General features: G+C 37.0%; 1 protein-coding gene across 1 annotated transcript in view; it reads right to left on the bottom strand.

Moving 5' to 3' along the window:
* STK32C (serine/threonine kinase 32C) overlaps nt 1-21302 on the bottom strand; it is a 237067-nt gene that overhangs the window by 56483 nt on the left and 159282 nt on the right. The window lies entirely within an intron of this gene.

The raw sequence follows: 21302 nt of genomic DNA, 5'->3' as shown, positions 1-21302 counted from the left end.
TGTGAAGATACTAATAGCATAACTTAATGTTCTTTGCAATTTTAAAACAATCACAAGTGAATTGGACAATTCCTTATTAATGATACAAGAATAAAAATTATTTTCCACCAATATCATGCTTCACTAAGTACTGATATCATTATGCAGATCACCACTCAGTTCAATGCCACAGATGTCCAATTCATTTAAATGATTTTTAGGTAATGAAGACAATACTTGAGAATAACAGTTGTTGTCAAAACTGTTCATGGAACAAAAGGAGGATTGAATGAGTTGCATGATCCAAATAACTAGGACTTTGTGCAACTGTTTGGAATTCTAAATCTTCTGTTACAATAACAAGAGATATTTCTTCCTTTAGTATGGATAAATAGAACCAAAGACAATTATCCTATTTCACAATGAAACAACCATTTTTCTACTGAATTTGATGTCTAATTAAGTACAAAATACACTCTTAAATTTTAACTCATAGAATCATCTATTGCAATGTCCTTCCTGTTGAAGACTACTTCAACTTCAATCACAACAATACAAGAGCAAACAATAGATTTAAACTTAATGTTAACCGCTTCAATCTTGATTGCAGAAAATATGACTTCTGTAACAGAGTTGTTAATGCTTGGAACACACTACCTGACTCTGTGGTCTCTTTTCAAAATCCCCAAAGCTTTAACCAAAAACTGTCTACTATTGACTTCACCCCATTCCTAAGAGGTCTGTAAGGGGCGTGCATAAGAGCACAAACGTGCCTACCGTTCCTGTCCTATTGTTTCTTTTCATTATATCCAATTAATATAGTTATTACATACTTATGCTTATATATATGCTTATATATTATATAGTTACTTTCATGCTTATGCTTATATATACTGTTATGACAAAATAAATAAATAAATAAAAATAAAAAAACTTTGGAACATATTATTCAAAGAAGTTCTTTCCCTGTGGTTTCCTCTTCATATAAAGAATTGAACTGTGGAAATCTATGGGTTACAAGGATACAGGATTACAGTAATATAATAGATTTGTAAAATTTCCCATTCAAAGATTGGGTTTCAGAGATGATAGAAAATTACTTTCAACCCTAAGGTTTTTAAACAATCCTCCCCCACCAAAAGTTCAGATTTTGATTCGCACCCTGCTCTTTATAGTTTAAAAACAAGACAACCCAGGACAACCAAGCAAATAGTCGTTCATCTTTTCTTTGAAGATTTCTAGATGAAAAGAGTCCCAAGTTGTGCCCAGTGCTTAGTTCCTGTTGTTAAATTGCTCCTGCTCTAATTTAAGCCCATCCCAATAGATCTAGACCTGCATCTAGAGCAGAAGGATCATCTTTTCTCTCACCTACAGTATGTGAAAACCCTTTAGATCAGACATGTCAAACTCAAGGCTCATGGGCCAGATCTGGCCTGCGGGGATGCCTTGGAAATAGGGAAGGACTGGCCCGCTGTGCTTCTGCCAGTTAAAATGGAGCTTGGGGGGGCCACACGCAGCCCTCCCGGGTTCCATTTTTGCTGGCAAAGGGCTACAGGAGGATCCCACCCCCCATCCCACCAGGGTCACCACAGGTGCTCCTGACACAAGTGATGTTGAGCTGGCCATGCCCCCTGGCCAGCCCCTCCCCCCCATGGTCAAACACAACCCTGATGCATCCCTCAATGAAATTGAGTTTGACATCCCTGCTTTAGATATTTAAATGATGCTGTCATGTGCATCTTAAACCGTTCTCTTGGCTATACTCTGCATGCTTTCAAGGGATACTTGTTTCATGAGTTACAGATTACTAAAGAGCCCACTCAAACTTCCACTTAAGTTTCCACATAAATTTACTGTGTTTTCCTATCATTTCCTATCCTGTGTTTTTCCCCCTTTCATTAGCAACAAGTAGGACAAAGTAGGACAAATTGGAATATAATAATGCCTTTTGACTGAGGACAGATGGAGCTGTTTGGAAGAGTTAGGGTTTCCTTTAACTACCTTTGTGGCACTCATCTTGTGACACTACACCATGTGATATTTTTCATATCCTTCAGAAAGTGTGGTGTTTGGAATTGGCTCCAGTATACAAATAAAAATAAATTAGTATGGAGTGAGGTGAAATTATCATTTCACATGATTTTAAAACATGGCTAAATATGCAAAGATGTAGCTTTATTATGTTTTTCTAGCAAAATTAGCATTTAAGTAGGTTGTTAGTGTAGGAAGAAAAGTCTAATTTTATTTTATATTGGCTGCCTTGTTTTAAACATTTTTATACTTAACTTTAGAGTGATATTATTGCTGTAAAAGATCAGTAGTGTTACATAAATTATTATTTAATTAGGTAATTAGTGGTAGATTTGGTTTGTCCATGGAAGCATACAACAAAATACATAAAGCCCATAAAAACAGGCAGTGATATTTTTATCAAAAGGAGTATTAATCCTCCATGAAACATCATATTTTTTAAATCTTAAATTAAAAGATTTTAATTAGCTGGTCCCATCAATTTAGGACCCAAAACCTAGTGATTTTATGGATAAATGTTCACTATCTTGACCAATCTATAATAATAATCCTGTAATCTCTTTGGTCCTATTCATCTTATCCGTGGTAAAACCCTTCCAATTCCTTCAGTTTTGTCAAGCATAACAAACACACACAAAAACACAAATATATATTTCTAACCATTCATACATTTGCATTCCATCTCCAAAATTTGTATTTTCTACTTGCTAATCCTCATCTCAATTGTACATTTATTCTTTCTTTGGTCAAGCACTGATTATTGTTTTTTCTTGTAGCCTGAGGCACTCTTAATAACTATTTCCAAATGCATAATTTAAGGTATCTATTCCCTTTTTATCAGTCTGTCTTAATGTTTCATACCCAAGCATTACCCCTGAAAAGACACTTGCTTTATATATATTACCTTTATTATGTGAAACCCTAAATTCACCATATTAACACTTAAAATCTTTCCTAGAACAATTGGGTCAGATGTTTACAGATTTTAGATTCAATTATTTAGGTGACAAATGTTCCCTTTGGTATATCGCAATAGACGTATTGAAGCAGAATTCTAGGAGAAATAGGTAGATTAAGAAGTTGTGTCCTTGTTGTCCTTCAGCTCCTGATTAATGTTTGGAACTTCTAGTGAAAATAAAAGAAAGGAAAACTAAGTTAGTGGAATCAGAAAGAAAATCTGTTCAAAAGATCTTATTTGGGTAGAGATAAATAAATGTATACCTAGAAACTGCACTGTTTAATTTTTATTTTATTTGCACTACAAACCCTTTTATTCATCTCTGCAATTTAAGAGCACTGTGATTTTCTTTTAAAATGAACCAAACTTTTAGGGAATCTATACTATTTGATTCTTTAAGAGTTGTTGCAGTGCAGTTGTTAGAATGCAGTACTGCAGTCTAACTTTGCCCACAGCCAAGAGTTCAATCCTGACTGGCTGAAGTTGACTTAGCCTTTCATATTTTTGAAGCCGGTAAAATGAGGACCCAGATTGTTGGAGGCAATATGCTGACACTGTAAACCTCTAAGAGAGGGCTGTAAAGCACTATGCAGCAGTATAGAAGTCTAAGGGCTATTGCTATTCTTTTTTTTTTATTCACATTTATATCCCGCCCTTCTCCGAAGACTCAGGGCGGCTTACACTATGTTAGCAATAGTCTTCATCCTATTTGTATATTTATATACAAAGTCAACTTATTGCCCCCAAAAATCTGGGTCCTCATTTTACCTACCTTATAATGGATGGAAGGCTGAGTCAACCTTGGGCCTGGTGGGACTAGAACCTGCAGTAATTGCAGGCAGCTGTGTTAAAAACAGACTGCATTAGTCTGTTGAGCCACAAGAGGCCCATTCAAAGCAATTTATCCCTTATTGGTAATTGATCAGTGCCAACTTGTTTGTCTTCTACTTATATGTTTATATCAGTGGTGGGTTGCTCCCATTGGTCCAGTTCTATAGAACTAGTAGTAAAACTGGCGGGAGGCTCCACCCACCCGCCCCGACGTGCGCGTTCCTGTTACGAATCAGTAGTAAAGGTAAGTGGAACCCGCCCCTAGTTTATATATTCTTTCAAATCTTTTTCTTACTCCATTCATTTGCAGTTACTGATCCCCAGTTCAGGAAGCTGTGTAATCTATCTTTTTCAATATCATCTGTCAGTATTTTAATATTTAAAGCTAAACATTTCTTTAATTATTTTTTAAATAAAGGATAATGTTTATTTCTCGCGAGATTGGTTTGTCTCTCAAGGGGGGAAAAGAACTGATAACTCTAGAGCAGGGGGTGTCAAACTCATGGCCCGTGGGTCAGATGCGTCACACACTGGCCACGCCTACCCCAGTTTAGTGAAGGGAAAGTTGCGATACATCATGTGACAACGGCGAACAACATGAATTTGACACCCCTGCTCTACTTATTTTTGACAAAATATGGTCAAAAAGTAATACTACATCAATCATTTCATTATTTCATGTGAGCTTTTTGGTATAATCATAGCTTTGCCAGGTGCCAAAAAACATACACAGTATATCACCAAGTGAGTTTCCCTAGATAGATAATTATGTACAGATGCAAATCATCAATAAAAAGGTTCTGTCTTCTGTTGTTGCCTGTCTCACAGGGTTTCCCAATGATTTGTTGAATAAATAGTCATCATATAATGCTCTTCAAGCATTTTGTTTGGGTCAGATGTTAGGTTATTTAGGGATTTGGACGAGGGGAGAATACAATAATCAATAGACTATTTTTCTGGTTTCTGAATGTTCACTTTTCTAACAATAATTTGATTTTGTGTGGTATTATTTCATTTGCCCTGCTACCTTTAATTGACAACCATTGTGGGTTTTTAAAGGCTCACTTCCCTGCAGGAAACTGAAGGTGACTGCTATCTTCATATTTCTGTTTCTCTCTTTTGACCCTTATGTTCTTTTTCTCCTTCTAGTTCAGTCTTCTTTTTTTGTCTGTCATTCAAAACTGCCTGATCTTTGCTTTGTTGTTATTGACATTCTGTCTCTCTTTTTTTTTTTAGTAAGAGAATGTCAAGGGCTTCAAAACTATTTCAGTGCTAGATTAAGAAACGCTGAATCCATAGCCTGCTGGATTCAGACTTCAAAACGGCTCATGCCTGAGAGAGTAGAATCTGAAGTATTTAGGCAAATCTAGAAGTTAAATATCACAAATTAAGGCAGACATCAGGTTCTTGTATTATTGTAAATCATGGTATGTTTTAACTGTGGTTTCTTGAACAGCTCAGAAATAGGATGATAGTTGCATCAGTATGTGATGAATCAACAGGAAAATGCATCAATATAATTTGCTCCGCATCCCAGCCAAGCTAAAATCTGTCTCATCAATGAGGCATTGAGTGGTTGTATGGTTATAGCAACACTACAGAACAATTTAAGAGTAATGATTGATAGACTGTTCCACCAGTTGGTTAGAAATCCCAGCCAGGAATGTCTCTCCTTAAAGTATGGCAGGGCAGGTGGCATGGAAGCAGTAGCTATTCAAACTTTTCAGAGTGAAGATGCTTTGCACCAGGGACCTGACACTTGGGCAATCTCTGAACACAGGTCTATCAATCCCCACAGGAGTGATGAATGCAGCAGTCTCAGTAGGCGGGTAGGGGTTCAGCAGATGCTAGCCCCAACTGTGTTACCTACAAGATTGTGAACAAGGCCACGCATATCATTCATCCATCAAGACTTGTACTGAGACAAGACAGAGAACAAAAAATTGGAACAGCTAAGGATGAATTGTGGACAAATGAGACAGATGCTGTGTATGACTCCATATCTTCCAAAATTAATTAGTGGGGCTTATTGTAACAACGTTAGGGTTATATCTCGCAACTATGATTTGTTTATTTTTATTTAACTAGAGCTGTTATACATCTGGTTTAATATGATGCATTGAATATGACTAATAAGCTAACACCAAGTTATGACTGGAAAGTGGTTTACTGTCCTAAGCCAAACTATGGTTTATTCACTAACACATGTTTTTTTTCACTGATAGTAGCACATTGTACTAAGCCAAAAACAAACAAACCAACAAAAACATTATGGCTTATCAAGATGTGTCATTCCAGTCATATTCAGTAGGAATGGGCTGGATAGCAGCATAAATAAGAGAATGTTGGTAGCTGCTTTTTTTTTTTTTTTAGTTTTTTGCATCATTGCCTTGCAATGAGAGAAACTACATTGGTAGAATGGAAATTCCTTGAATATTTTCCTCTTCATATGCAGCAGATAGAGCCAGAGATTGTATATGGCATTTCAAGCTGAGATTCCCTCCGCCTCCCCTTCACCCAAAAAAAGAGGCAGAGAAGTCATCCTGGCTTAACATAGCTCAAGCAATTATTTTCCAGCATTTGATACTGCTCATGCATATTGCCCAGAATACAAAGTAGTTGCTTTTCAATTCTGTGCTTGTATAGCTGGCATGAGATAGCTCTGGATATGTTATTAGAGGACTTTTAATCTCAGCAAGGTTCATAGCTCATTTCATTATAATCTCAAGTATCATTAAATAGTCTGAAATGGAATGTTCTTAAAGGAGCAAATTGCATCTCAAGAATCATCCAATAATCATGTTTTCAAGAGAGCAAGTCTTTTTGTCTGGAAATTCTAGGACTTTTAGCACAGCATGCTTGGAGACCAGCAAGTGAAGAGATAAGGAGAGGATACCAAAACCGTTCTTCCTGGAACTCTTAATGGCATTGATACTTCTGAATAGGATATCTTGTTAATGACTCTGTGGTTGAATAACATTGAACTTCGCTGTTTGTGAACTTCCTTATGTGTCCATCTATGGAAACCGGCGAGGAATTGAGAATCGATAATAAGAGCTGAGGTGGCATAGTGGTTAGAGTGCAGTACTGCAGGCTACTTCAGCTGACTGCTAGCTGCCGTTCAAATCTCACCTGCTCAAGGTTGACTCAGCCTTCCATCCTTCCAAGATGGGTAAAATGAGGACCCAGATTGTTGGGGGCAATATGCTGACTCTGTAAACAGCTTAGAGAGGGCTGTAAAAGCACTATGAAGGGCTTCCGGTTTGGCAACGCAGGCTTCGTGGACGTTCCTTTGGGATCGTCTGCCCTGGGTTTCGTCAAACCGTCCCTGACAGCGTAAATGGGCTGTCAAACGGTTTGGAATTCTCTCCCCCGGGTGAAGGGGGAGGGAAGAGTGGTCAGGTTTTGGGTAGAGCTCCCCAGGAGCCCCTGGAATTTAACCAGGGGATCGAAGGGTGAGAGCTCCCCTTTAGCCTGACGAAGCTCCGTGCCCAGGGTGCTTCTGTTTATACAGAACGAGAAGCCGCGACCATCTCTGTGCCAAGATTTATTTCTAAAGAGAATTCAACACAGACAGAACAAAGTAGGAGGACTAGCAAGAATTTGCAAGTAATAAATCTTAACTTCGGCTCTTAAATAGCTTTCCTTTGAACTAACTTTCAACTTGAGTGGATTTAAAATGGCGTTTGCAATATACAAAGGAAAGTGAAACTATAAAGAAGAAGAACATAACAAGCTACTTTTTTAAACGGAATGAACAAGAATTGTTAATGATTTTTTTCTCTTTTTACCTTTTTACCTTTTTCTTTATCACAATGTTTAAGAAGAAAAGTTTATTGAATTTTTTTTTCCTCTTTTTGGTAGATTTTACAGTTTATGAATGGCTCTTAAGCAAACAGATCTAACTATTAAAATCTTGCAAACTTCTTCATTTCAAATATGGAATTTTTTTAAAAAAAAATTTTATAGGAACTTTTGGAGGCTTATCTTTTCTTAATAAGTTTTTAAACAAGAGATTTTTACACCAATATATTAAAGATTGGAAATTCTTTATTGTTAGATGTTAAGCTGATGGTGAGCAGATGGTGGAAAATGTGTAAGGAAATGTGTAAGGAAATGTGTAAGATAGAAGACAAGGGAAAGGAGAATGCTTAAGATGTGATTTTGATGGTATTTTCTTTTTTTAATATATATATATATAGGGTTTAATTTTTACAACTGACTTATTTTGGGTATATCACTATTTGATATATGTGAGGTATAAAGGAATGGGAAGATGGAATATTGTTTAACTTTTGGAGGTATGGATGTAATGTTGGTATTTGGTTAAATAGAATTTAATTGTTATAATTGATATATTTTGGATATAAGTTATAATTTTAATAATGTTATTTGACAGAGGTAAGGTAAATTGAAGAAATATTAATATTAGCAATGTTATTTGATTTATGTAAGTGATATTAAAGATATGAGAAGATAGAATATTGTTTATTTTTGGAGATTGGATAAAAATTTAAGAATTTAAGCTGGAAATATGAATTATATTTGGGACACTGTTTAAGGAAGAAAGGTATATTATAGAAGAATTTCTGATGAATACTGGAAGATGGAATATCGTTTTGGTCTTGATCGATGAAGATTGGATATTAAAAACTATAAGATTTTGAAGACTTCAGGAGTGGAATGGATTGATATATATTTGGTGTTAATTGATGAAGATTGGATATTAAAAACTATGTATTTTATTGATGAACTGGAAATACTAATTTAATTGGAAGATTCTGAAGATTTTAGGAGTGGAATGGATTGATATATAATGGACTGGAAGAAGAATGTACTTTTTTGTTTCTGGAAGGGGAGTTAAGGTCTTAGAGAAAGGAGTGATTTATACCCTGTACTTTGTTCTGGGAAGTCTGGGGGTGGGAGGGGAGGGGGAAGGGGAGAGGGGGAGATGAAGGATCAATGTAAAGGAATGATTGAAGATATGTAATTAAGAAATAGAAATAATTTGAAATGAAAGCGGGCTGCTCAGCTGCCATTTCAGAAGGAATGGAAAGGAGAGGAGTGAGTGAAGGAAGAAAGTAGGTAGGAAGAGAGAGGTAGAAAAGGGGAAAGGAGAGGAAGAAGAAAGGGAAAGAGAGAGGGTTAGAAAGGGTGGAAGAGAAGAGTAGGGAAGGAGGAGAGGATGTAGAAAAGCGAAGGAGAGGAAGGATGAAGAAAGTAGAAGAAAGTAGAGAAGGGAGGAGGAAAGGTTTGTTAAGGAAGGAAGTGGTAGCTGGGCAGGTCCGAATAAGTAACAAATGAAAGTTAATGACTAATGTTGACTGTATATTGAATAGGTTGTTGGAAAATGAAAATAAAACTTTTTACCAAAAAAAAAAAAAAGCACTATGAAGCAGTATATAAGTCTAAGCGCTAAATGCTATTGCTACCCAAAGATTAGGAACACAGAATCCTGACTCAAATTACTCAATCTTTCATTCTATTTAAACCAGTGAAAAATCTATGGATGTTGAATACAATGAAGGTGTAGAAATTGACTACGTAAGTGCAAGATTAATTATTAAGTTTCTACTCTTCAACAGTTTTATTAATAACTTTTACCTGTTCTTCAACTAGCTCTGCGTAATCTCAGCCAGAAGTCTTGCCCTTTGACCTCCAAGGCTAGGTCAACTGAAGACATCAATATGCAAAGCATGTACCCCATCAGTAATTTAAAAACAGTTAGAAGAGAATTATAATTTAAATCAAGTCAAAAAATGCCAAGAATTATACCTTATTAGCCAAAAGTAGTAATGTTTATTTGTTGAAGAACTACTTTCAGGACTCTTTTGGATAAATCTACCCCAATTAAGATGGGATTCTCAAAAGGGGAAAGCAAAGACAAGTACATAGAACAAAAGCAATATTTTTCTCACAATTTTTTAGGAAAACATTTTTCACAGAAATTGAAGAATTTTCACTTTCTTTAAGTTTTAAACTCAGATAAATCTTTCTTCATTTCAGGTTGCAGGAAAAATCATACAGTATAATAAAACTTCTGAATGATACCAAGTCCTCCCCTTGGATTTGGAGAGGAATTTGGGACATTTTCTTCACTAGCTCCACTTTCCACCATAATCACTTGCTAAAAACGAAGCCATTTTAGTCTGCCATCATTTCCCTGGAAGTCAAGTCACATATTGTGTGTAGATTATGGCCTTTATAAAACTCTTTGTTGGCAGTACAATGCTACTTTTATTTATTATTTTAGCTTCTCCAAGCAGCAATCAATTTATTTTAAATTACCCACTTACTGGTATTGTTCATCTAATGCTGTTTTCCTTCTTTACTATAACTGTGACCTCTTATGTACAGCTGCAGATAAGATTTCCAGATCTTGGAAATCTTTGTGAAATATTATTGTAGACAAAGTATTTAACTAGGCTGGCCCATGATGAATAGCAATCATTTACAAAGAATGATATAGAAGTGGCAATCTGTTATTCAGAGATTGCTGGAAATGTCTGATAAGAGGTAATGAACTGTACCGACCACATAATGAAATCTACTTTTGGAAAGCACAGATAAAATTAGAAAAACAAGTCACTTTCCAATGAGGTACAAAGCCCAAGTTTATTTCAGTCCAAAGGATTTGAAATACACCAGAAAACATGGATGAATGGATCTTGCCATTGAAAATGCAATAAAGTTCAGCTTTATCGGGCAGGATTACTCGTTTCCGAGAAATGAGAGTTTAGATAAGTGCTGAGGTTTAAATCCTTGCTGAGCAATGAGATTTACTGGTCAGCCTTGAACAAGACCTAGCCTGACCTATTCCAAAGAAATGATTAAAATCCTGTGATTAAAGAAAAGAAATCGAAAGTTATAACCTTCAATGGAATTGAGAAATGTGAAATGTCCTAAGAATGAGTATCAGAAGGCAGGATTATACCTAGTCATACGAGTGACACTTGGTTCACATCATGGGAAGACGCTGTAAGGCCGTAATTCATAAAGGTTACCCAACTAAGTATGAACTGACATGGTGATAATTTTTGTATATCTCATTTTTTCTGTGTGTTTCACTTTTCTTCTTTATACTGTAATTGCTATTCTAATAGCAAATCCTTCATAAAAGTTACTGCATTACATTTTTGATTAAATTATCTTCCCATTGATATATAATTTTATGGTACTACTCCAAAAAAAATGGTGTTATTAGCTAGTTTTAGAAAATACACTTTTCCCGAAAGGTTTCCACAATTTTGGCCACTATTGTAGGTGTTTGTTGGCACCCCCATATTATGCTTCTCTTCTGCAAGATGCATTACCCGTCAATGTGCTTCAGTATACAATTCAAGGTGCTGGTTCTCACCTTTAGAGCACTTGATAGCAGGGGCTAGATTACCTACAGAGCTTCCATTCCCTGATTATTGCAATCTGTCCAATCCCATTTGGAGCAAAGGAATGCTATGGATAGGGTCACCACTCCAGATCCAGAAAGTATGCCTTTTTTCTTGTAGTTCATGTCTTCTGAAACACAATTTACTCATGATTAGATATGCCCTCACCCTTTAGCAATGCCTTTCAGACTTGGATGTGTTCCCAGGCATGGGGGTCAGCTTGTTAGTTGGAGGCCAAGAGGTGCTTGTTTGAATTGGGGCAGTTTGGCTTTTACCTCAATTGTTATTACATGCAGCACAATTTTATATTCTTTGTATTGTGATTTTAAATTTTGTTAGCATCCCAGAACCACTGCACTGAGATGGGTGGCCTTTTAAAACATATAAATAAATAAGGAGGTGGAAAAGCTCAGTTATATAGCAAAGACATGGCCAGAGGCTGACTGTAAATCAGATAATCAATAGGTTATATATGCAAGTTCCAAGGCAAGCTAAAGCAGAAAAACAAAGCCAATAAGTTTAATATCTTGAGCATTTTACCCACCATGTTCAATGGATTCCTGAACATCAGGAATCACTTTAGAAATCCTAAACTTCACTAATAGGGAAGCAGAGGATTTATGCAATTAACTCAAATAAATTATTAAGTATGAATGTGAACAGTAATTGCTAAAGATGCAGAGACATAAGAAAGCAGAATAAATGGTGGAAATTGTTGAGAAAAGAAGAGAAGCTAAAGTGAAGAAAGAGAAGAACTTAATGAGAACTTAAAGAATTTCAGAGAGTTGTTAGAAGAGACAGGAAGCAATATTACAACATGTGCAAATATATCAAAGATGGAAACAGACATGGAAAATGAAAGAAAGTCTTCCAAATGATCTCTGTACTCCGAAGGAAGTTTCATCCTCAAATTAGTATGATAAAGGATGCCGATGAACAGATAATAACTTATTCCAAGATCAAACAAAGATAGAGGGAGTAGATTGTAAACACATCAACATCCAAGATATCTGAGAAGATATTCCCTAATTATAACAATTTCTATATCAGGGGTGTCAATCTCAAGGCCCAGGGGCCGTATCTGGCACGAAGGGTGCTTAGATCTGGCCCATGGGGCTGCCTGGAAGCAGCAAAGGACTGGCCCATAGTATCTCTGCCAGGGAAAATGGAGCTCAGGTGGCCTGCTGGCAGCCCTCCTGAGCCCCGTTTTTTCTGTCAGAGGGTTGCAGGAGGCCATCGCAGCTGAAAATGGAGCATGCAAGTGCTGCGGGCAGACCCTCCCTAGCTCCATTTTCACTGGCAGAGGGTTACAGGATGTCTTCACAGCAAAAAATGGGCTCAAGAGCCTGTTTTCACTGGCAGAGCACTCAGGCCACCACAGGAACCCCCAACACCAGTGACGTTGAGCTGGCCATGCCCATCCTGGCTACGCCCATCCCAGTCCCCTGAGGTCAAACACAACCCTGATGCAGCCATCAATGAAATCGAGTTTTACACCCCTGCTTTATATGTATAGAGATTCAGCACTCCAATCATTACCAAGTCAGAAGCCTATAGGAATTGATCGAACATTACAGAAACAAGGCAAAAGAATCAGCAGATCTGGGGAACTGTTCAGTGGCCAACAGATTGAAAGAGGTCAACTTGTATGCCAATAATGTAGAAAGAAAACTGTGTTTGTAAATAATCCTTAATTTCACATGCCAGCAAATTGATGCTTGAGATCATCCATAGATTAGAGCCCTACGTGAAGAAATTGATGCCAAATGTTTAAACTGGCTTTAGGAAAGGCTGAGAAACAAATGAGATTATTGCTGATGCAGGCTAGATAATTAAGAAAGCCCCTCTCCCAAATACATGCTTCATTGATTAAATAAAGGCCTTCAACTGTATAAACCATGTTACACTGTGGAATGTCCTTAAGAAAATATCGTAGAAATTGCACAACATCTCTTTGTCCTCATGCAAATCCTATACAGAATTTATAGCAGAACAGAAATCACAGTCTAGCTAGAACAGAATAAAACAGACTGGCTCCAGGTCATCCAGAAAGTGATATAAGGCCATATATTCACTCTTTATTTATTCAGCCTGTACGCAGAATATATATTAAGAGAGCCCGGATTGGAAGAAGATGAGTGTGCTTTAAAAACTAGAGCAAGAAACATCAATAATTTATACAGTAATTAATAGGAGAAAATGCAAATGACCTGCAAACTCTAGTAAGAAAGTCAAAGAGCACAGCTGTAAAGTTGACATTAATAATATACTACTTAACTACTTTATTACAAAGACAGGATTATCCATCTTTTAATTCTTACAGTGCATAGTCTTAACTCTTGAATAGGAATAAACTGCCCTGCATCAATAGGACAGGAGCAATGTTCCCTTTTGCTAACTATATAACTTTTTCATTTAGTCCTATGAAAGTGTATTCTACACAGCAACTAGATATTCAACCTTAAGAATTCATTATGCATTTTGAATATGTTTGCTACACAACTGATATATTTATTTACCATTGAATACAACAAGCCTATATATCTTAAAGCTCATCGGATTTAGCAAAATGATTCAGATTGTCTAGGCAGATGCTTGAATGCATCTTCTGCTTTCAGAATTAAAATGATATCGTACATCTCTGGTGGTCCCAATTTTATCATAGAATTGTCTATTTTTTTCACATCTGTGTGTGTCACAGTAACCACAGAAAAGAAGCAAACATTCACAAACTTAAAAAATGCAAAAAAAAACACAACCCAGCTTCTAGCTTTTGTGCTTGACAGATAGATATACTTTAAAACAAAGCACTGGGTACAGCCATCTGTCATTTTGCTCTTGGGTGTATAGGTCAGTGGGGATGAAAATAGCAAAAATCTGAGAACAGACGAGCATAGCCATTACAGGGAACAATTCTCCCTCAACCTCTGCATTTAGGAGAACATGAGAATTCCCTGGGGATAGAAAATGGCTACTAGTTTATACAGGCTTAATCATGTTTATCTCTTTAACAGATGACATGTGTTTAATATGGGACAGCTCACAACCCAGCTGGAGACAGTGAATGAACATTGGTGGTTATAGAGTTCCTGAAGAAATGAGGGGCTCTAATGAGATCAAACAGTGGAGAATTGCTGGCCTGGAGGGTCTGTTGTGGAGAGTTATTAAAAACACAGCTGGAAATGGAAACACTGGAATCACCAGCAGCTGCCACTGAAGAATCAACTTGGGGTCAACTGAAGAAAATAGAATGGAATGGAGTGAAATAGAAATATAGAAATAGAACGGAACCAAGGGTTCCAAAGAGAAGAATGGATTGCATAGAAGAATAGATTATATATGGACTTTTAGATTTGGTTCCTTGTGTGAGAGTCAGAGAGAAGTGAAGAAGGTCATCCATGGAATGAGAAGAGGAAAGCCAGTATCTTCCTTAGTGCACAAGTGAGAAATGTGTATGGAAAAACAATGGCTCCATGGAAAGATTCAGTATGAAGCAGTATGTAAGTCTAAGTGCTATTGCTTTTGCTATAGGTTGTAGAGGGTAGGTGCAAGAGTGTGTAGAATTGACATGCTGAATGTGTATTGTTGGGTGATGTATGTATATGTAACTTGTACGAGTGGAAGGCAATGGTGGGCTGCTGCCTGTTGTAACAACCGGTTCACCCAGCACCGAAAATGTGCGTGCGCACCTTCCACCCATGCACACGGCCTTCTGCACATGCTTCAAAAGCTTCAAAAAGGCTTCAAAAACATGGCGATATAGGACAGGATAGTGCCAGGGTGGGCTAGCACACCCGCGGTTGCAACTATTGGTTTGCCCGAACCGGTCCGAACTGGCATTAGCTCACTTCTGATGGAAGCTACCTTGAAGTTAGATCAGGCCCTATAGTGGGATACAGAGATAGCAAAAATATGTGAAATTGGCTGAATTGTTGGAGGCACTGGCTACAGATTACTGCTAGTAAATACCAGGTTATTTACTCCTACCAGAGTAGGAATGATTTATTATTTACTAGGTTATAGTGGCTGAAGTATGCACAGGGCTGTTTTATTGAGGCCAAGCTGAGCAATAGTCTTTTCAGAAATCTGCTGTCCTATAGCAACCTCAAGGCTAAAATCAAATGGGAGGAGACTGCTGCAGTGACTTTTATGGAAGAATCTAGCTGCAGGCAGGTATCATTTCAAGGATGGAGATGGAGTCTTTGAGACTTTTGGTTTGGGGATGTCCTGACTTTAATTTCTATGACCAAAAAAAAAAGGCCGACAGGACCGTATAATTTTATGGCTTCCATGGTAACCATGAGTTTAATTATTGATGTCCAGCACATGCACGGTCTGCAGAAGATTTCTGCTTTATAGCAGAAGAAAAATAAACATATTCCAAACCTTTCTGCCAAGGTGGGCTGAATTGACATGTACACTAATACCTACACTATAGGTGTTTCTGTCCTAAAATTGGAAGGATCAGGGAAAAGCAGGGGGAATTGTCCCTCCAAATCAAATGATATTCCTTAAGGAAAAGGAATGTTTTCATTTGTCTTATCATCAGGAAGTAATTGTTTTAAGGCTTGCCAAGACCCTCATGTAACAATGGACAGCAAGATACCTTTAATGAGAGAAGTGCTGAACTGCCAGGAACACAAATGATGCACTGTCTGATATTGATCTTTCTTTCTTTTCTGAATTTTCATCAAATGTTATGTCTCCCATTCCATCCTGAAACTCTATAAAGGGCAGACAATTAAATTCAAGCCACAGAAATCCCTAAGAATATAAGACTACCTTCCAATATTCACATAGTAATCTAACAAAGAGAATTAACTGATGGTGATCAGGCCGGCCAATAGTGATGGTGGCATTTGACAGTTCAACATAGAAAGCAGGGGAGAAATGTAAAATTTGTTACCACCGGTTCTGTGAGCGTGGCTTGTGTGTGTGTGTGTGGGGGGGTAATGTGACTGGGTGGGTGTGGTCAACTTTTTTTTTTTCTTTTAAAAACATTTTTTCTACAATCTCTTTGGCCAAAGAGGTTGTAATAATGCTTTTAAAAGCCTCTGATGATCAGGCAACTCAGTTGGGATTGTCAGAGGAGCCTTTTAAAAGCATTTTTTCGGCCCAAGAAAAATGCTTTTAAAAGTAAAAAAAAAAAAAAAAACCTCTGATGATCGTGTGGCTCAGCTGGGCATGGGCCGGGGGGTGCAGGGATTTTTGCTACTAGTTCTCCGAACCACCTGCTGCCATCGCTACCAGATTGGGAGATCCGGTCAGAACCGGGAGCATTTCAGCCCTGATAGAAAGCCTACGCTAAGATACATACAGGAACTTATTTCCCCTCCAGATTTGCCCCACCCTATATTATTACTGAGGGAAGGTCTGTTGAAGGTTCATATCCAAGAAAAGAAAAGGAAGACTGGTGCCCAATGACAAGTCTCAGCTTAATACAGAATGGTGAGGTTCGTGAAGCCTTCATAAAGACAAACCAATTGGGAGCATTCCTGCTCTTAGGAGGCAGAGCATTTTGGGGAGGGAGGCTCCATTGAGAAGATTGAAGAACGTTTAAGGTTTTCATTTCTGTTATAACCAATAACAATAAAGTAGTGTCTCTAGACTCCCTGAGATGTCTGTCTCTTAATTTAGCTTGCCTTAAAGGGAATTTTAAAAAGCTTGTTTCTCTATGACCCATGTTATACTACGGTAAATAAAATCTAAGAGGGATTATTTTGATTATTTCTTAAACTTCTTTCTATCCCTGAATTGTATAATCTCTTCTCCGAGTTCCTTCTTAACAGCCTTTTTATCTTTCCCAAGTGAATTCTAAATCCCTTTATAATTAGCTGCTTTGGATACAACTTTGTTTTTTTTAATATTTCAGTTGATTGTAAACTGTCATGAGTGCTTTATTGATGTGGGTGGTCTATAAATAATTGCAGTTTCTCTACTACTGAGCTATGGTCCCAAGAAGAATCATCCATGTGTGTATGCATTTGCAAGTCTTTCCTCAGGTATATAGAACCTGACAAATTCTGTTCCCCAAACCAAGTTCCCTGTCATTCCTTATTTCTCTATCTGCTACTAGATTTCAGAGTTCAAATATCAAACTCACAGAGAGACGTGTAACTTACCCTTGGGGTATGTTACATAAACCAAGCCATTTTAAATTATATATGTTTTTACATCAGGCTGACTTGTTTTGTATGATAATAGAAGTGCTGCTGTTGAGAATTGTACAGTAAAAACCAAACCCGGGGAAAGCTATATTCTTTTCTAGCACCTTCATTGTGTAACACAGTGAGATTTCTAATTCCTATTAATGCTTCGTTTATTATAAAGAGACTAGTTGAAGGTTTTTCACCTATCTTTATAATTTATGTGCTTTTCTGACAAGCTCAAAATAAGTGATCAGTTTTACCTAAATCAGAGTAATTTCATCAGCACTTAATGCGCAGCAAGTTATATTAGCGGGATTTAAATATACAATACGGTGTGAAAGGCCAATTAGATAATTACCAGTGACCCCATCTCTACAGCCTCGTCAGTGGCACACACAGGGAGTCAAAAAAATTCATGATGACACCTGCATTGGTCAATCAGCTGACAGTTCTTTGGAAATAAAGAAAATACCCATATCACACTGGAATCACCTGGCACGCTTCTCTGTAATGATTAGTGGCAGTTCTTCCTGTAGTTGATGGCATATGAATTTGAGCCAGGAAGTCAGACACTGCCCTTACAGTGTAACATGGCACATGTCTATGGTGAGAAAAACAGCACTGTGCTTTTCTGGATGCATACCAAGGGCATACTGTGTGAGCAGCAAAATTTAGAAATATGATAGTCCTTCAGATCCAGGCTAGAAGAAAAGGTGATAAGGGGCTGTGTGAATGAGCTCTGTACAACATTTTTTATTTTATTTTAATGCAAAAGACTTTGGTACAAGGTTTAATTTAGTAGTTTCTATATACTATCTTAACATTTCAGCCAGTATCTCAACTGTACATCAGGACCAATAGCTAAAGGTGTTTTTTTTTTAAATGACTGTGGTTTCCACTTAGATATGTCTTGCACTCCTCTGATTATCCCTCCTTCCAATGAAAAATGGGAATCATATGAGAAGCACGTCTCATGCTTGCATTTGATCTACAGCATTATTTTCCTCGATTATATATATAAAAAGATTCATTACCTATCATTTTAAGAAAGAACAGTAGCATAAAACAAGATTGGGTGCTTAATACTTTGCCAACATCAGTCAGAAGACTTGAACAGAATCTTAATTTTTTAATAAGATTTTAATGACATTTACAGCTGAAACAGTCCTACTTTTTTCCTATGTATTAAAGTCTTAAAATAGGGTCATCCTAATCCTTTCATGCTTTTCTCAGATGAAGACTAATACCTTGCAGTTTGCAGCTTCTCTTCCTTGCCGTGAGAAATATGCAATGGTTTTTTATCAATTAGCAGCCAAAAAAGACATGATAGCAACTCACCTGCCACTAAAACCTGAATCTTTTCCTGAACCTTGGGGATGGATCTGGGAATTTGAAATGAAAAATGAAGCTGATCTGGTCAATCCACACACCTAGTAGATCAAACTGCTATGCTTCTGGATGAGAAGGTAGAGAAAGAAGTTCCAATAAAGCTCAGCGTGAAATAAGATGAAAATAAGCACTTAAAACGCTCATGTGAAAAGATAAAAGTTTTGCTTTGCTTTGCAAGACACGCACTTCAGTTTTGCATTCACCCAGGCTCCTCCATGCCGTATCGCTAATGGACATTTCATTTCATAACTTCTCCAGTGGGAAACCTACTGAGGGTGAACAAGTAATTCCGTTTCCAGGATACGAATAGTTAGTAGAAAGAAAGCTTCCAGGCTATATCAACCCTGTGATAAAAGAAATTACTTTTTTTTTTTGGCTTGGAAATGAAATGTATTCAAGCCATTGAAAAATCATAATAAGGCTCTTGATCAGGAACAGGAAATGTGGTGTATTTGCTCACTAGTGGGTTAACACTTCCATTAGTATCTGGCAAGCCCGCTCTCTAATTAAAATAAATTAATAGGAAATTGGTACATTGAATTTGCAATATCCTCCAATACCCTATCTTCAGCCGTCCCAGAGGTAGCCTCTGTGGAAGAACATCCATAATATGCTCTATCATAAAGGGTCCCTGACTGTCTCCATCCCCATGCCTTTTCACATTTCCCTTACTTGTTGAACTGGAGCTTCCTGAAAGGATGCATGCAAAAGATACAACTTTAGGCATAGCAACGGAAATGTCATTTAGACAATACAACTAGACTTATCCATGATCTGACTCAGTATAAAGCAGCTTATTACTTTTCTATGTTGCTTTGTCCTCAAGTCTGAATTTGAATGGGTGACCTAAGACAGAATTATAAAGTTTTTGCTTGCCTGAGAAAATCAGTCCTTTGCAAAATATGCCAGGAGTAAGGCCAACCAATCGAAAAACATTTTAAAATAAAAAATGTTCTACCTCCTGCAGCTTTTCATAAAAAAAGAACCTACTTTAAAACTGTTCCTTGTAGAAAGCCTTCATTTTTTCCCCCCTCTGTCCTTGGGTACTTTTTTTTTAAGGATTGGCAAATATAATAGACCTTGTTCCAGTCATTTTCTTTTAAAAAAAAAAATCTCAAGCGTGTTAAAAACCTCACCGGCATAAAACGCCCCATATGAATAGGATTGAATTGTATTTAAATACAGTTTTCCTCTGTAATAGCAGCCCTTAACTCATTTCAATCTGACGTCATGCTAAATCTACTTCACTTTTCAATGGGCAGTAAGGAATTTGGTGCTTTCCAAAGTGCTGGTTGTACCTGTGTTCAAGTCTTTATGTATAAATAATGCATTTTGTTGAACAGCGGATCTTCATGAACAAGTAGTTCCATGCAACTAGTTATGAATTAAAATGATCCCAATAATCTGAGGGATAGGGTTCTTATCTTTTTCCTGTAGCTACCCATTGAAGAAATTGGACTTTTGAGATTTATGTCTGAATAATAGTCTTACAACGGGTGAGTTTTTGCCGCCAGCAAGATTGGCCAAAATGTATAAGAACTCCTCCATCAATTGTTGGAAATGCAATCAGACTCCAGGATCATACTACCACATGTGGTGGACACATAGGGAAGCAAGGAGTTACTGGGAGAAAATTCAATGGCTAGAAATGATAACTGAGCAACATATTGCGTTCAAACCAGAAACATGCCTCTTAGGTATATTGTCGGGAAGTTATGACAAAGCAACCATCTACTTAGTGTTACGTATACTGACAACAGCTAGAATTACATATGCCAGATATTGGAAAAATGTGAACACCCCACCGGATGACGACATAATTAGGAAAATTTGGGATTGTACAGAAATGGACAGATTAACTTTAAAAATTAAAGATAAAGAAAACTCAAAATATTACAAGACATGGAATAAATTTTATGAATAGATAGAGACAAGAGGTAGAAATGAGAGGGAAGTTTATGAATGTCAGTACAACAAAGATGTATTAAACTATGGATATAATATGGAAAAATTTGTAAATAAGCTAATGTAAGTAGAAACTTAGTTGAAATTTTCTTTTATTTCCTTTTCTTTTTTTGTTGTTGTATTGTTGCAATTACTGTTAACAAAGTACAGTTATAGTTATTAGCATGTATGTTAAGTTTTATCATTTATCTTTTTCTGGCTTTGCTTTATTTGCATTGTTATCCTGACTTGGCACTGTCTTTTCAATAAAATAATAATAATAAAAAAGAATGGGTGAGTTTTCTCTGAGACCCACGAAAAGATATGAATGAGTTGCAAGTTTGAGGATAAAAAATTACAGGGTTTATACTCAACATATCTGGAGAACCCGAGTAGAGGGAAGGCGTTTAATCAACAAATCAATTTAAGGCAATTAGCAATAGTTTTCTTCTTCTTTATCCCAATTCACTCTCTACCAAAGTTTCCAAAGCCCTAAAGCTTTCTTGGTTCCGCTCACTGTTGTACAGTATATCATGCAGTGCACCTGAAGCTTCACTTTACTTTTCCACCGTAAATTATTTAACAACACTTTACTCTTTATGGTATTATGTGAGCCCTCACTACTAGCAAGTCAGA

Source organism: Ahaetulla prasina, chromosome 6, assembly GCF_028640845.1.
Source record: "Ahaetulla prasina isolate Xishuangbanna chromosome 6, ASM2864084v1, whole genome shotgun sequence".
Lineage (NCBI taxonomy): Eukaryota > Metazoa > Chordata > Lepidosauria > Squamata > Colubridae > Ahaetulla > Ahaetulla prasina.
This window is presented reverse-complemented; position numbering and strand designations above follow the sequence as displayed.